Source organism: Acartia tonsa, chromosome 5 (genome assembly GCF_053477335.1).
Source record: "Acartia tonsa isolate MP-2025a chromosome 5, ASM5347733v1, whole genome shotgun sequence".
Taxonomy (NCBI): domain Eukaryota; kingdom Metazoa; phylum Arthropoda; class Copepoda; order Calanoida; family Acartiidae; genus Acartia; species Acartia tonsa.
The window spans coordinates 18,597,840-18,615,938 of record NC_137264.1 but is presented as its reverse complement, the minus strand read 5'-3'; positions in this window follow the sequence as shown (position 1 = coordinate 18,615,938).

Below are 18,099 nucleotides of genomic sequence, written 5' to 3'. Positions count from 1 at the left end.
CTTAAAGTTTGCCACCCGCTAAAAAGTTAGTAGCTTTATCTAATTTTGTGACAGTTTTTTTAGTATACTGATTAAACTCGTTCTGCTATTGGTTAGCTTAAAATTATTGCTGACAATTGTATGGTCAGAAAAGTAGATGAAAAAGCAACTTTGTCTCTAATAGATTTGATAACAGATCTAAAGTACAGATGTATATACAGATAACTACCTCCTTCTCTTTTTAAATGACCTTTTTCGTCGGCTAGCAAATTGGTTCCTGCTACTTGACTGTGTTAATACTCCCGTTACTGTTGGTTAATTTTCAAAGACCTAATTGAGAAGCGTCACAAGGTCATTGCGATAGTGAATTACAAATATTTAACCCTTTCTGAATGATTTGATCTCCTCAAAGAGAAATTACATCAGTATTGAGAGAGGGGATTAATATAACCTCAATTATCCAATCCATGTAAACATTAAGATTTTAATAGTTTAGACAGTTAGGGAGTTGAATCCATTTTTATAGAAGCAGAAATATAATCTATGATTATGGTTTGGACCCTCTAAAACTGTAATCTACCCTTCCACTTTCCCCTCTCTTGGTGAAGATATCTTCAACGCCGATACGATTTTTGAAATATAAGATTCCACTTTTGTCTCTCTTGTTAAAGATATCTTTACCAAGAGAGTCAAAAGTGGAATCTTAAATTTCAAAAATCGTATCGGCGTTGAAGATATCTTCACCAAGAGAGGGGAAAGTGGAATCTTACATTTCAAAAATCGTATCGGCGTTGAAGATATCTTCACCAAGAGAAGGGAAAGTAGAATCTTACATTTCAAAAATCGTATCGGCGTTTAAGATATCTTCACCAAGAGAGGGGAAAGTGGAAAGGTAGATTACAGTTTTAGAGAGTCCAAACCATAATCATAGATTATATTTCTGCTTCTATAAAAATGGATTCAACTCCCTAACTGTTAGAGTCATGTAATAATTGTGCAGGATTTTTTATTTATTAATTTCAACGACAACAAGTATTTATCATTGTTCTGTAAGAAACAGGTGCGTGCACAGGGATTTACTGGGGTTGTTTGCCATTAGGGATGGGGACTTGGGAATACCATGTCTATAAGGTTGTTTTGTCATCCCCACAACAAAATCTCTGAGATGAAATCCATATACTTATCATGTCCTGGTTATCGCTCAAACTTCTGAAAGAAGCGGTTGCGGGTGGAGAACCGCGCTGCCTAATCTTTCCTTGGTTCTGCCTACCTTTTTTTTGCACGAAATGGGAAAAATGTTTGAAATTTTACCATGCCATCACCGACATGCAACCAACCCTGCCAAACATAAGTGCTGTTATTATATCAACATACGACTGTTGACTCAATGTCGTTCGATAGTATGTTAACTCTGACCACTTTTATTAATTCTCTTATAATTGATATTGATCATGTTATTACTAGCGGTTACGCCCCTAGGCCGAACGTAAAATGTTTTCTTTTAAATCTATGTTAAAATCAGCTATTTACCAAAAAATATCTAAGAGCCCGATAGGCAGCGCTAGTTTTGTAGAAAATGATTTTTTTGCCAATTTCTCTAGAGAGGGTGGTTGTTTTTTCCCCAAATTAGTTTTGAACCTGCCTAAGATATCTGTTTAGCGGTAAGCAAGATCATTCGGTACAAACAGACAGACGAACAGAGATCCTGTTATGTTTATATAAGGATAGTATCTGCATAATGATCGGTATTATGTCAACATGGCTAACTACCTACCTCACATTGAAATTGTATAACAATAATTTTAACCGTTTACAAGATCTTTTAGAACACAATTTATCCTTACTGTATTACTTTTGCAACTTGAAAAAATTAGTTGGAAAAAAAGAAAAAAAAATCGATTTAGTTTTCTTTTAAACTAAAATTATTATAAAAATTTAAATTGTACAAATATAGATGTATTAATGTGTATTATAACTAAATGCTTTTGACGAAGCCCCCATAGTGGCTAGAAGTGAAGGCGCTAATGTTATATATTGTCATCACTTACCCTTTATTCAATTATTATGACAATGAAAAGTTGATGTCATTTACATGTAATAATATGTATAGATTGTAACATCCACACTGTCATGTAAATTGACTTAATTTTTTCGATTTATTGGCATATATTAAAAAAAAATAACAAAAAGAATATCTACTAAAAAATCTTAATGACCCTTCGTTTTAACAATACTTTACTGTTCTTTTCTCCATCAAAAATCTATTATTAAAAAATTACAAGTAGAAAAAAAAGTTTCTGAGATTTACTTTAAAAATAGACGAGATGAATATATCTCATTGGGTAATGGTGGGGATTATCAACCCCCCCCCCCCCCTTAAATTTGAAATTGGGATGGCCTGCCTTCCTCTTTTTTCATCAACTTATGGTTTCAAGTCGATTGGATTAAAATAATGCCACGGTCGTAGCGGTCATCCGTCTTGCGTCATATTGGAAGGGTGACACAAATTTCAGATTTCAGTTTTCGCTATTTGATTTACTATTTTGCTCTATAAGATAAAAGCGATGCTTGCTAGATTATCTAATTCGCTATAATATAAAGATAAATTTTTCTCAAATCGCCAAATCTGGGAACTGAAATTTGCGTATCCCTTCCAACCTGACGCAAGATGCATAACCGCAACGACCGTGGCATTATTTTGTCCACTATCTTCAAGTCACCCTGGTGAATTGCTATGATCATGTATGTTCAATAAGATCTTCTAAACTGCGCCACAAAAAAACCTAGTCTTACAAAAAAGTAAATTCAACCTCTATTAATCAAAATAGGGGAATAAAAGTAATTGTACAAAAACTAGAAAATGATAAAAATTAGGTTATTTTTAAATACATGTATAATTTGTCATATATTAAATAATAATAACTAGGACAATTATGTCCATATGCTGCGGAGCAAAAATTAGGAAAGTGGAAAATGAAAGTCAAGCACAGAGAAAAGTATTTTACGATAATATGGTATTCTGTTATAGCTAAATCTAATTGCCATTCTATTTTGCAACTTATTATTATTTTGAAAACATCTTTTAATTCAATATTATTATTCATTTAATACCTTTTTTTCAATTCTTATGGTATTTGATGAAATAAAATTAATATTTTTTAAGATTGGCCATTAATTCATTTATTTTAAAAGCAAAGTTAAAACATTTTAAAAATCGAAGCAAAATAAACCTTCCTCTTAAGATGGATGTTCTGACTTTCTGGTAACGCTTACACAAAGAATTGCTACGCTTCTATTCTTCTTTATTGTTCTTGAAATATTTATACAAATTTGAAATCGAATGGACGTTTCCATGCATAAATTTACAACGATAGCTATCCGTTATGGACTACAACATACTCTAAATGTAGAAAAGCTTTGCTTTTAATAATATGATTTGAAAGTAACCCCTAAAACTGACAAAGAGACAGACAGGAACAAAAACAGTTGTGAACAAAACAAAAAATTGTTTTCCACGCGTTTAGGGGCAGGTTCAACTAGTTACACCTTTTTAATCAAATGTTGTTGGGTAATTTTTTGTGGGGGGAATGGTAAATATTCAAGTCATCCCCCCAAATGTACCATCCTTATCGTTTTTTTTTTAAAACTCTATAGCAACCCCCCGTTTTATATAAGGGTGTTTTTGTAAAACAAACAAAAATATTTGACTTTTCCGTAATGATCAGCCTCATTTACATTGGATTCTTTTTCAGTCGGATATTTCTTTAGATTTCAGCTGCAGCCGAGCTGCCAATAAAACGGATTCAATGCCATTGATTTATGCTGATATTTACTGAAAATGGACGGCTGCCGCAAAAAAAATATTTCATATTATAAAAACACTTTTTAGGTATTGTCATTGTATTGTAGGCGACTTTTTCTGTAGTTAGTTTACAATAGAAATAATTCTATGTTGTATCAAAATCAAAGTATCTACAATAGAAGTCATTAATTTAAATGTTTTACTGAAAATTAAAAATGCCACACTACATTTATTAGTAGCAAAGCTACTCTCTTATGGGTCGAGTCTGTGCCTTCTTTTTTCTGTTTTTTTGGTTTAAATATTTAAACTTGCCCTGATAATGGACACACACTTATTATCTTATAAGCTTAACTTAAAAAATGTTCTCCAAAATGTTCTCTAAAAAACTGATTAATATCCGGTGGATTAGAATTGGTTCCATCCGTACTAAAAAGTATTTAGTTTGTCTAAGAAACATAAGATAAAATTTTTTTACCAGTTTAGTTGGCTGGGCTTTAGGTGCCAACAAAATTAATTAATTACTTCTATGATTTTTTGCGATTTTTACTATTTGCAGAAATCTATCTATAATATGATGGGATGAATAACTATTCTTTTGTCTTACTAATTTTGCGCAAAAATTTAGTAATATCTTTATTATATATCTTTGATAGGAATTATGACAAGTTTTTTGTCTTTTTTTGATGAAATAAAGAGAAAGGCTAATTTGTTTGAATAAGGAAACTAAATAAGGTAGGTTATTCTACACATCCTAGACCAAGAAAATAATTCTTAATTTTCTAATGAAATATCAACCTTTTCGTGGTGATTTGACTGCAGACAGAATCCGTCTGTACATTTCCTTTTCGCATTCCATTTAGTCAAAATAGTTTTGAACGAGGTAATAACTACTGGTATCTTTTGGGCAAAATTAATCAAAAATCATAATTAATAGTTTTATTACAGCAAAAAGAATCAAAGATAAAAAATATCATTTATGTCAGGTCATTTTCATATTCGTTTATTTCTGATATGATTTTTTTGGGGTGGGGGGGGGGGGAGTTGTATGAGAGGTCAAATATCTGCGAGGCAGGACAGACAAACGTTGGGTAACAAACCAAGGTGTAGGTCAACAATCTTAGGTTCAGGGAAAGGAAACTTGGAATAGATTTTAGTTTCCGTGTTTGTAGTCGCCTTATAAAATACTAGCGGCTTCGCCCCTAGCCTCTAGGGGCTTTGCCCCAAGATGTGATAAAAAAAAATTTAGGTGAAATTCGTAAAAGGACCAAGGAAATCTACTGCAAAAAAAATAAAGGACCTAGGAAATCTTCTGCAAAAAAAAATAAAGGACATAGGAAATCTTCTGCAAAAAAAAAATAAAGGACCTAGGAAATCTTCTGCAAAAAAAAAAAAAAAAATAGGGGGGGGATTTTTTTGTTTTTTGGTGGGGTTGGGGGTGTCCCACCCCCCCAAGAAAATAGCCTAAAACCACCACAGGACCAGTAGGTATATACCCTGAAGAGTAGAATCCAATCGGTTCAGTGGTTACCAAGATCTTAAGGGACAGACAGACAGACAGACGGACAGACGGACAGACGGACAGACGGACAGACGGACAGACGGACAGACGGACAGACATCAAGCTACTTCGCAAAGCTATTACAAATTCATATCTACAATACAAATGAAGAAAAATTTTCTCCTGTCAATATATCAACGTTTTCAATATACCAAAATTTCGAAAAATCAGTTTTTGAAAATGGACGAACGTATTTTTTAGATTAATGATTATACTAATGATTATGTACATAGTTGCTATGCTTTTTAATTGTGCCTAACTGTTCCAAGTCGTCTCATAATTACAACCACCTAACCTAACCAGATTCAACGCGAAATATCCTCGCAATAGTTGCAACAATATAATAAACTTAGAATTTGTAGAGATCTTAAACAACACACCTTTTCATCATTGCTTTTTTTCTTCATCATTTTAAAGAATGAAAAAAACTTTCGCGCCAAAAATATTTGTATAAAAACAGATGAGCAATGTGAATAAAACTTTCAACATTTTTGAAGATGACCAAAAAACATCTTTCATCTCGCCTCTTCTTTTCAAAGAAGCATCAGGTTAGGGGTTTTTACAAAATCGCATGTAAATAACACTTTTAAAAGGCATTTTGATATTTTATTTTATGATCTATAATTTTTGCCTATGAATTAAATTAACCACATGTATTGTTTTATTTCGTTAAGGATAAACTGGATGTTATATTATAACAATTATGTTATAACTAAGTATTCAAATTTACCTTTTTCTTTTAAAAATGAACTTATGGCCTTGCCCCTAACATCTAATTTCTCTGAGTTGGAAAGCAGATACAGGAAGAAAAAACCTCACTACTTTGTACAATAGAATTGTTGCTTAGTGTTTGTAATAGTGCATTTTTTTTAGATTTTAAAAATGTGTAGGCCGGTCAATCTATAATTTTCAGTGAAGCAAAAGAATAGATCCTTGGAGGTTACAGGTTATTTTGTAGTCACTTATGTCAATCAACCATTAGAAAAATTTTGCTATTTCTAAAAAATATTGTTTTTCCGTTTTGTGTTAGCATATTATTTTTCCAGAGCATCTGAAATTTGTGTGAGATATGTCAGAAGAGTTTTGATAACATGGTATTAAAAAGGACACCACATAGTTACAATTTATTTGTAATCAAGAGAAATACCAGTAGAACAGGGTCTATAAAAAACATATGGAAAATTAAATGTAATCAGATATCATTAAAAGAAACTTTTTTCTTTCCCACCGAAAACAGCCAACCATCCTATTATTTTGAAGAAAAGGAATACTTTCTAGCACCTGTGAGGCTCTACTCCCAAGGGTACTAGGCCTGCGGGGCATTCAGACCTAACCTTACCCAAATTTAACTATCAAAATTTAGTTTTCATAAAAAAAAGCTTGTTTGTGGCTTGGGTTCAATATTATGGAAGCTGCCTTAGTTGATAGATAGTTTCATAAAAGATGAAATAGATAAAAATAAAAGAAATTCCCTTGAAATATATTTTTATAGTTAATATTTTCACCACTAAAGAAAATAGAAGACGGCGCCCGCAAAAACCTTCTAACAGAAAAGTATTAGGGTTAACACAGAAAGGCAGAGGGGGTAATTATCTTGTAAAAAAATCTCGCAAATCAAGGTAGAAACTTAAGAAAGAATAATTAAAACTTTATAATTCTACAGCTTTCTATTGACTAGGGAATGTGATTCATACAAACAATTCTAAGTGAAAATTTCCCTTCAACCCTCTTCCCTTATTTCTCCCCCCCCCCCCTCCTTATTACCCACTTCCCTTCAGCTACATCAAAACTCTACGCCAACAAAATATTTAATTTTCGGCAAATTCAAATGGAATTAATTGCCTGAATAGTAGCCCCTGAGTATCATAGCCAATAGGACACAATTAAAATTATTTGCTTTGTATTATGGTATAAAGTGGTTTAATAACTTTTTAATAGATATTTTTTTGAAATAGGACTCTTTCCAACATTCTGGATTTTACGCTTTTTTCATACTTTACTCGCTTAATGTATACAATAGTTTAAATCAAGTTAATTTTTAAAGCAAAAATTACACATTTTTTAGCATTTAAAATTAAACCTAACTTTTTCTTAGAGCTTTACTTTTTAAGAATTTATCCTTTTTTATTTTATTAAATTTCGCTATATCCTTACAATAGTGTTATGGTTTTAAAAGCTAGAGCTTTCTTTCTTTAAAGTTTTAGTTTGAATTTCTAAGGATAAGGAAAAATATTTAGCTTTATAAATCTTTATGCTGGTTTTATATCCATATAAGTATAAAGTATAATATAAAGTAGTAAGGTTTTTTGTCTGACGGCAGATAATTTGGAATTTGCTAAACTGCTTGTCTAAATGAAGTGTGCTTTTCATTGGAAACTTGATAAATGTCTTTGGGCGGTTTTAGTCTATTTTCCTGACATCTCCCACCTTTCATGAGGGCTAGAGGCGAAGCAACTATTATAATTTGGTATATGGTAAATGGAACTTTGAGATCATTAGTGAATGTCAATATATCACCGTAATTATCTTCAATATCAGTCGATAATAAATAATTTCTATTGAATGCCATTTAGTCGATACAAACCATGAAATGGATTTACTTTTTTTATTTCTTTATCTTTTCCCTTTTTTTCTTTATTCTCACAAAAGTATTACATGATTTAAATTGTTGAATTTCTATCCCCATTGATGGTATATAGAATGTAAATAATACTATTTGTTCTTGAAAGTCTTTACTTTTCAAATTTTTGGTAAATTAATATCGTCACGCGATACAGATAGTTGTATAACAGATAGTTTAAACCTTAAACAAATGTCTGTCTGTTTTTGTCTGTGTGTTGTATGGAATGATCTTGATATGTGCTTAACCGATATGATTCTCCTTTTAAGTAATGCTTCTCATAGGCCCAGGGAAGGATTTAAACTGTTTTTGGGGAAAATCACCTCTAAAAATGACGCAATTTTTATTTTGTTTTCCTTTAAACCCAAAACTAAAAGTGGAGTATCAACTTCAACCCCTTACATCAAGCGCCCCTAGACAATGTAACAAATTGATAGATGGATAGATTAACAAAAAGGTGGAAAGCCTTTAGTTATCAAATATTTGTAAAATTGAAGAAGTCACGCCAAAGTATTTCAATAGAAAAATGGAGGGAAATATGTGTGCTTTCCCTCCAAGCATTTATTGAACCTGATAACCCCTTTTACTTGTCAATTTTGAAAAAAAATAGATAAGAATAGTAATAAGAATTTATTTCTACACCAGACATTTTACAATTTAAGTAAACTCCCAAAGAAAAAATATAAAGTAAAAGATAACCTTACCCCTCCACTACTTCAAGCCTCTAGAGAATAAGGGCGAAACCACTAGTTTTGATTTAGACGACAAAATAGTTTTTCATCAAATGCAAAACCTCACCGTAAAAATTAATTCCTATTGCGTTTAATCAATTTATTCCAATAACAAGTTTTATAAATCAAAATATTTCATTTTATGCAATCAAAATTTTATTTCTCACGCTTAAGAACCAAAAAAAAGCTTTAAATAAAATAGGATGATAATATCCATAAAAGCGAACCTCAAAAATTGATGAAAACATTTTTTAAGTGGCATACTTTTATCAACAAAAAGCATATCATTCAAGAACCTAGTAAAAGAGTCTGACTCTGATTATGACGTAAAAAAATTAGCCAATGAGAGGCCAGTATACACTGTAATTGACCAATGGTAAAATTTATAGTGGCCTCTCATTGGCTAATTTTTTTACGTCATGATCAGAGTCAGACACTTTTACTAGGTTCATCATTCAAAAATCTAAACAAATATTCGACGTTAATCTGCTTAAAATTTAAGATTTGATAAGGGCAAACTTACATAGAGGCCCTAAGGTGGTTTTAGGCTATTTTGATTTTAGATTTAAGCCCAAAGTTAGTTTTAGGCTGTTTGTTTTGCCCAATACCAATTTCAGCCCCTAGCTGGATGCTAAGGGCGCAGCCGCTACGTTAATAAAAGTCCTTGTGCAGGTTTTAAAATTAAGATTTACAAAGTTAAAAATACACAAGCGGTGGTACAGACGCACATAAATGTAGAGGAGCTTTTCTTTAAAATAAAAACTGTTGAAGTTAATACAAAATGGCACCTAATTTAAATACAGTAAAAACTTGAGATAAAATGTTTTATGAGGGAAGAAAAAGACCACCAGCTTTGCCTAATTTTAAGTAGCGAAGCTACTAAATAAGTACTTACTTTGTTCGTCCGTCTGTTTGACCCGGCGTCTCTGTAATATGATAAAAATTACATTGACGATTTACCTATAAGATAGACTTCTAAGATTTCATGTAAAGATTCTCTGAATCAGTAATATGCATCTACTGAACTCAATTTGTTAATTTTTTCTGAAAATTAGTTTTCGCTATTTATGGATGTTGACTTCCTTGATTTTAGACTCGGCTTGAAAATACAAATTACAGGCCTTGCCTACGAATTGGGGTTACACATATTGGGCATAGAAACTTGCCAAAAATGGGAAGGAATGCCAGATAGGGCACGATAAAAGGGGAGTGGGTAAAGAAGACCACCCTAGTCGCCATTCATTGGTTAATTTCACATGATAAAGTTCAGTGAGCATGAGCCAGTGGCACGGTGGCTTTTACACCCCCCACTTTTCTATCACACCTCCCCCGCGTAATTAGAGCCTTGCTAACGGAGAGGCAACTCCCCCCCTGTGCTCTCATTGGTTTGTTTATCTGTGAATGCTCACTAGGCATAACAAAATAATGGGGGAGGGGGGTGCAGTAATTGGGTTAAAAAAGGGAAATATAAATTTAAATTGTAAACAAAATGAGAATGTTGTTATTTAGGGGGTCGGAGGTTTTGAAAGTTTGAAATTTAGATTCATCCACATTGTAGGGTATTAATGTTTAAGCACCTTTCGTAATTTACACTAGGGGGGTATTTACCCAATTTATAATGACGATGGGGAGAGGGGGGGTACCCTATTTACACGTCCCTGTAAAATAAGATGTATTTTATCGTAATTATATTTCGGCTATATGGTATTAAGTCAACGTATGGCTTAGATATTATCGATATGGAATTCTTTAGTTACTTAATTTTGTTAGCTGTAAGGTATTGAATTAAAATTACTGATATACTTAATGACATTATAATTATTGTTTATTGTGTCGAAGTAATAGCAGCACATTATAGCTTTTTTAAAGCTTTCCAGTGCACTTTTGCTGACATAACACCGTCTCAAAGTTAAACAGAGATTTACTACTTTAAATGACAAATATGATGTTTAAGTTTAAATGTGTAGTTAAATGTTATAAGCTAATTCCAAACAAGTGTTTGTATAGTGCAATATTAGAGCTTTAATCTATTTATATATGTTGTACCTTCTAACCAGTTTTTAAAAACATTTTGTTGTAAATGTATGTCGATATCAATAATTCAAAGTAGTTCGTTGTCTCTCCGTACGTCTTAACCTTAAGATCTCGGTAACCACTGGATCAATATAACTTTCCATTTTAAGACAGTTTACATAGACCTTCGAATGGTTTTATGTTTTTTAGTAGCGAAGCTACTGTATAATTTAAAATGTCCGTCTGTCCGTCCGTATGTCAGTCTGAAACGTTTTTAGGGAAACGTGATTTTGTCTACTTTATAATAGATTATGTGCTTCGCTACTTATGGTTGTTGTCATCCTTGTTATTTTTAGATTTAAGACTTTATATGGTTTTAGGCTATCTTACATCCCTTTCTACCATAGATGCTAGGGGCGCGTAAATAAATCTCTAAACGAGGGAATAGTTAATTGTCCTGATAACTCCATTTTTGACTTGGTGAATACTAGTTCGATAAGGAATAATGTTGAATCTCTTCTCGGATGCTGCTTCACCCCTAGAGCCGCCCCACCCGGCCCCCCCGCAAATTTTGATTTTAAAAAGAAAAAGTAAAAAGGAATTGGTGGGGCATGGCATTTTTTTCTAGGGGTGATTTATCTTGGGAAATACATTCCCCCTCGCACACCCATAAATCTTTCCAGAAGCTACATTGTAAAAAAGAACCATATTGAATGATTTAGCAGTTACAGAAATCCTGTGGTACAAACATACATACAGACATCCTGTTATAACGCACACTGAATTTGTAACAGTTTTACAACAGATCAGCGTCTGATTTAATGAGCATCGCTTAATAGAAATATCACCTATGTTTTTAGCGATTATATTCATATTTTTTTAAAAACTGTACCCAAACAAAGCATTGATTTTAATCCATTAAATAAAACTATAATTAAAGCTTTTATCTGGCAATATCCCTTTAACTCACAGTGGACCATAAAAAACTTTTGTAAGAAAAAAACAAATTGTGATAAACAAAATTAACTCTTCTGAAGGTTTGGATACTACTAGTTAAAAATAAACCTTTAAAAAATCAATAGAAATACACAAAGCTTTCATCTCACGAATTGAAACCTTAGGAACCAGTAATTTACAGTATCATATCTACTCTTTCCCTGGTTAAGATAAGTGTTTGTAGAGCCCCATAAGGCCAATATGGGGGCAAAGTTTTTTTTTTAAATTAAAAGTAATTGAGGGGGTTTCAGGTGGTCTATTTAACTAATAGAGGTATCTTAGTTTTAATCTTTTATAATAAATGCAAATAGTATTTAATGATGTGTAATTATAATTTATTTATCCTGCATATATAATCAATTGTTACAGCAAAGTTTTGTTTATTATATGTCAGTTAAGATCACTTTTATTTGATGCAACATGGTCGACAAAAATTGAAATAGTTTTTATCGCATCGTATTATAAACAAGTTTTCGCGAATGTCAAATGAAAAATTATAAGATCAAAACCTGTTTTGTAAGGAGAGGTTGGCCGATTTTATTAAATTCATAATTTTATTTCATGATTCGTAGATAATCGGTTTCGGAGTATTACAGTAAAATATATTAGTGAATTACATACTATAATACAAAAAATACTTTTGAATTAGTATAAAAATAAGATAAATGATAATCCTAAAATTTAAAACATAACAATATTTAAATTGGTATAAATATCCATTACTAAATCTGTGTTTAGCTACAAAAATAGATTGATTTATTATACAAAATATAAATTCCCTTTTTAAAAGCGAAGCTTTTCTATAATTAGGGTCGGTCCGTCCGTCCGTCCGTACGTCCGTCCGAGATAGATAGCTTTTATTCGTTAATTTAGGCATGTTAGAATTGTCCTATCGATTTCAAACTTTGCATGATGATTCCTGGGTAGGATTTAGAAAGCGTAGCAACTCTATAATCATTACCAGAATGTCCGTACGTCCATTTTAAACATGTTGATTTTTCTTCTTTTTTAACAACAAATTTTCAAGTGTTTTAATTATCCGTTTGATCTGATTTTTGGTATATTTATTCCTGGGACAACAAAGAACAATATTATAAGCGAAGCAACTCTATAATCAAGTCCAAAAATGTAAGTATGTCCATAAACATTATCCTGTTTTTAAGCAGTTTTTCAACAAATTTACCTACAATTTTGATTCGATATTTATACATTTATGTTCCGATTTTTCAGTTCAGATACTATACAAGTGTTAATGTCCGTTTGTCCTACCGTTTCAGTGCTTCGCTTTTATGGATGATGTCATCCTTGTTTTGTGCAAAATTTGGATAAAAGGCCACATTTTCGGACGGGAAAAAAACTGAATAATTGCTAAGCACATTTTCTTTTCTTTGTAGACAACAAGGACTTATATTCTGAAAAGTAAATTAAATTGGCAAATATTAAAAATCATGTTTAGCATTATATTACAGACAATATCCCACGAATATGAAAATAAAAATCTTTAAATTAATAACAGCTTTGTTAGCCCGGTCCTTCAACCCCTCTATTATGACATTGTTCCTAGAAGAATTACAGACAAACTTAATTACTAAGTTAATTGTAGAGTAGATGTTCATTGATAGGCAACAACATCATACAAAAAAATTAGCCAATTATCTAATTCACAATTAATTGCACCCCTCTTTCTTGATTAACAGCTGAGTAAATCACGTTTCCTCCATATCGTTTTTTTATAAAGAGGATTCATTGATATATATCCCACATGATAATAAACAAAATCATCTCTCCATTGATTAGAATTATTGCTTAAAAAGTTTGGACACTACTAGTTAATGGAAAAACTTTGGGTACCTGTGTAATAACATTTCAATGTCCCCAGCCTCCAATGCTACTTATTTGGGGAGGGGGGACCATCAATGTGTTTTAGTGAAAGAGCCAAAAATGTCTATAGAAAACATAAATTTTAAATCATAACATTTTTTTCACCATTTCTATTTACGTATCCGCGACCATCTGACGATTAAAAAATGTAAATTTATTTTACAGAATATATATAAATTTCCCTGTTTTTTAAAATAATTTTGAATACAATACCTTCTTTCTGTTAACTTGAATAATCATTCTGCGATTACGTTGTTATGAGCGAAGCTTCTATAAAATTTACTTTTCCTCTTTACTATGTATTCAATAAAGATATATTGGTAGCGCAACTACTCATAATTATATGATAAAATAAATTCATTTTGTTGACTACTAAATTCCAAACTGCTTGTTTTTAGTCTTTGTATGATTGAATCATCTTTATATTATAAACTACCAGCTGTCCCCACAGAGGCCTCTAGGAGCACATGAAGGAAGACTATTTTGGTTGGGGCCATTTATTCTAGGGCCGATTTCTCTTAGGAGGGTGTTACTGTTGGTACTTTCCCCCAAAAAAATTTATAACCCTTTCCTGGACCTAGGGTAAGAAGTACCTTAGCGGTTCAGTGGTTAGCGAGATCCTTTAGTACAAGCACACAGAGACATAGACATCATGTTAATTTTATATAAGGATTAATTGGATGTATGTCTGTATGCTTGTCTAGTAAGATCTCGTAATTGGCTAGAATGATTATGCTCTAATTTTCAGGAAAATTTTGTTTTGGTCCATGGTTGATTTTACATAGAATATTTAAGGAGTAAGATAGAAGTATTTAAAAAAATAAACAATATTTTTTTAGCATATATTGGCTATACTTTTGTGTAACATCAATCTTGTTAAATAGTGAAAAATAACAATTACATAACATAAAAGAACTCATTTAATGTTGAATGAATATTCCATTTACTAAAGTTTGTCTAACAAGAATGTTAATATCTATTAAAAACGAAGCTGATTTAAAGACAATACCAACAAAATTGTGACAAGAGGCATTAGCGTTAATTAAGGTTTCAAGCTTGATCTTAACCACGCTTCGCCAAACTCAAGACGTTAAAATGGCACAAAAACATATCATTGTTAGAGCAAGTCATTCCAATGTAAAGTTTTAGCTCCACATATAGTTCTTTCAATCACAGAGCTAGTTGTAGAACAAACAGCTACCAATGTTTTCCTCCAACAATAAATATTTACGGAAGGGGTAATATTTATCATGATTGGGGGTGCATATTAGTTTTTCGTTCATTGTTCTATCCCTGATACTAAATGTCCTTTTTAAAAGTTGGAGGTCTTTGCAATTTTAAGCTTTAGACATTTCATGAGAAAACTTTAAAATAAATCAAAAACGAGAATAAAATTATCCATAATAGGTAAGTTGTGAAGCTCTAGAATAATACTGAATAATACAGGAAAAAACAATGGTAAATAGAGTAATCTTCAACTAAATAAAACATTAGTCCTATATAATTTTAAGTTAAAGAGGCTTAATAAAAAGGAATATTACTGAGATTTTTTAAAACCGAAAGTGGGCATACATAAACTTATTTATATTAATACTTATGTAAGGGTTAAGATAGGCCCCCATTATTACATTTTTTTCTTTTTTTAGAAGTAGTTATGTGTTATACTCGTTGCTTTACTTGATTGCAAGTTCGTTGTTAGTAAGGAAATGGAGAGGAATTCCTAGCATTATAGAAAAAGCTTAGCGAGCTAAAAACAGTTACACATCTTTTTAATTAAGAGCTGAAATGTTTACGATTTTTTGAGCTACTACCTTAGGCCTTTGGTGAGCGTACAAAATTACACAAAAATACATATTTGTAAATTCTAAAAAAAAGCTAATTGCAATATAAATAATTTCTTAAATAATAACTTTCTTATTTATCTACAATTAATGCGAAAATATGTATTTTTCTTGGTTTTTTGTAAATCTATCCTGTTATTTTTATCATTCTTATTACTACTTTGATTATTTTTTCTATTTCTTATATTCACAGGATTCGGCTCAATAGTAGCCGAGTATCCATATACTATTGACGTCATTTTTGGATATTCAAGTACCCTTGATATTTAACTACCATAAAGAAAAATTAAGTTTGAAAACAATTTTTTTGGATTCTAAAAACACCCCTGTTGATGTTTAGAGCTTCTAACCCTTTCAACTTTTATGTTTACTAGGGTTGCAAAAATTGCCAAATTTTGATAGGGATAAATTTGCGCAAATAAGTGATCACATTTTATAAGTGATGTAAGTTTTAATGAAACATATAAAAATTATATTTCGATATTGTATCTTATAAATCTTTTAGGTTACTAGTTTTTTACATTAAAACGACTTTTTAGATTTGGGTCAAAAGTCTTTAATAGGCTTAGAAATCATTAGATTATTTCAAAACTAAACAACGTGTGTTAAAAAAAATTTGACAGAATATATAAACTTTAAATCTCTTGCCTTCTCTATTGCACAAATTGTTTTTCCTAATACATCTCCCTGCGTGATTGGTATAAAAGTTGTCATTTATTTTCTGCATTTCCACAAAATTCAGAACTAGTAGTTAACAACAAATTTGCAAAAAAAAACATTCAAAACTGCAAAAAATACTCTTTAAAAATCGATACAAGTCTACGATTTGCACGAGTTGGATGGGATTGGTATACAATCTAACATCATCCAAATTAAAATATGAAAGTAGCCTGAAACCTGCATTAACTAAACACTAAATTATATAAGTCTTAATTGCGAAAGCATGTGAATACTGGTAAAAGAATGCTTAGGTTTCACGACCTTCATACTGATCTGTAAATAGATTTATATACTGATAAACAATCAGGAATAAAGGAAAAAACATTATGAAGAGAGGTCACCAAGTATAGAGGAATAAGTCAAATATAAACCAGGAACAAAAAGAGGTAAAATTGAAACACAGGGATAAAGTAAAAGGTCAAATATTTAACAGGGATAAAGGATTAGGTCAAATATACATCAGGGATTAAGGAGTAGGTCACCGACCAATTAAAATTTAGTAAAGGTACCCAAAGTTTTTGAGCCAACGAAAAAATAACATAATTAGAAAATTTAGAGAACCAGTGCAATTTTTAGTGCAATGTCCCCTCCATCTCTGATTATTACTGAATTGAAAATTTTTCTGTGTTATCATTACTACTACTTGTGTTTTATGATAATGGAATTATTATAACATGGATCTTACACTAGATTTTCATGCTTTTTATAAAGTGAACTCAGCAGCGGGATAAAATAATGAGATATATCACTTCCCCTCTTTTACTACAACCTCTTCCCACCTACTGAACAGCACGACCAATAAATGAGAGAGGAAATAGCAAGCTAAATTGACGACAATTTTTCCCATGTCATAATATCCACGTATATTTTACATCCATTATTATGATTACTAGGATTTCCTGTTACAGAATACAGAGATAGTTTGGTTACGCCCATTAATTTACCAGGAGGGGTTACATTCTATTTATTAACTTTAAACAGATACTTGTTCAGGGGGGGGGGGGTCTGAGATTGGTTTACAATCACATATGGAATCATACAAGAAGATGTTAAAAATACTGTCTCATTAAGTTTTTATATTAGTATTATTAAGATACTTTAATGGTCGTGATTCAATTAAAGGGCTATTAGGGCATTTAACAAAATGCATTTTTCATCGAAAAGTTCGTATGTGATCCATATTCGATTTGACGGAAATCTCCGGTCGTTTGTCCTATTCGTGATACTTGAATTAATGAGAAATAATTCAAAAAAAATCAAAGAAATTTTTCATGTGTATCCGCATACAATTTCTATAAAACCTTAGAAGACTTATTGGTTCAGTTTTAAACAGGGAGGATTCTTGTACAAAATATTGATAAATCATGTTGTATTAGTGGCTTCGCCTCTAGCCACTGTCCCTATCAATTTTATGTGCTAGGGCTACACATCTTTCTACATGTTATTATATCATTATTTGTCCTTAATTGAAGCTTAAGTCATTAAAAAGAAACAGTATAAAAGTCACGAATTGTAGCATTTTAAAATAGTTTTTACATTGTTGTGTTTTTCTAAGAGGAAAATATTTTTAAGTTATTTAAAATTTATGTTTAATGTTGATAAATAAAATGTAGTAATCCTTATAGTTATAAGTAATATCAGTTATGCTTCATGAAACCTGAGTAAGGCAAATTTCAATTCAATAAAGAGTGTTCAGGCAATCTAGTGCAGAAAAAATAAGAATCAAAAAGCTTAGTCTATTTTGTAACATACAGCCAACCGATCATATACCTAATTTTCCATTATTAAAAATAAAAATTAAAACTTTTGAAGTGGGTTGGGGTTATTCTTAGAGTAGGGCTGTCTAAGCCCTCTTGAAAGTGTACCTTAAGGCCACTAAGTAACAAGCAATCAGCTTCTCTGAAAAGTAGAACAAAATCAATTAATTGGTTAGCAAGTTCGGAAAAGACAGCCATACA